The following is a 500-nucleotide window of genomic DNA, read 5'->3' as shown; positions in this document are numbered from 1 at the left end:
CGGCCCCTCCGACCACCCTCAATCATTCATCCCATTAGCATGTCACTAAACACGACGTACATGTTTGTGTACTTATGGACTAAGTACATCATATCAAAAGATGATTCTCAGTTTTTATTCTAAATCGGGGTCCAATAAGCCCAAATAGCAAAGACAAATAAGAAAAGCATGTAAAAAAAACAGCTTGGGCCTTACGAGGTTAAAGCAGTAAAAAAACAAAGTTGACATATTGTTCAACATGTTGGTGTTGAACAATAAAAAATAATATTTCAAAGAGACACTTGGTGATGATTGTCCAAAAATGTGCGTGATTTGCCAAAACATCACACACTTCATGCACATTTTAGTCCAATAGAACTTTTCTTGAAGTCAAAACAACGACTTGTAACACTAAAAATAAACAGAACCACATTCATCTTTATTAGCTGGATTGATATGAAAAAGGCCGCTGGAGATTCAACATTTAGGCCAACTTGTTGTCTTACAAAAAAAAAAGAAAA

General features: G+C 35.0%; 1 protein-coding gene across 7 annotated transcripts in view; it reads right to left on the bottom strand.

The window, feature by feature from the left end:
- Positions 1-397: 397 nt before the first annotated feature.
- The window catches only part of LOC133564665 (arf-GAP with Rho-GAP domain, ANK repeat and PH domain-containing protein 1-like), a 180,233-nt gene continuing 180,130 nt past the window's right edge, over positions 398-500 (bottom strand). For all 7 annotated transcript variants that reach the window (XM_061919125.1, XM_061919126.1, XM_061919127.1 and 4 more), the window contains one exon: positions 398-500. This exon is cut by the window's right edge. The gene's annotated coding sequence lies outside the window, so the exon portion shown is untranslated.

The sequence above is a fragment of the Nerophis ophidion genome, linkage group LG13 (assembly GCF_033978795.1).
Source record: "Nerophis ophidion isolate RoL-2023_Sa linkage group LG13, RoL_Noph_v1.0, whole genome shotgun sequence".
NCBI classification, from domain to species: Eukaryota; Metazoa; Chordata; class Actinopteri; order Syngnathiformes; family Syngnathidae; genus Nerophis; species Nerophis ophidion.
This window is presented reverse-complemented; position numbering and strand designations above follow the sequence as displayed.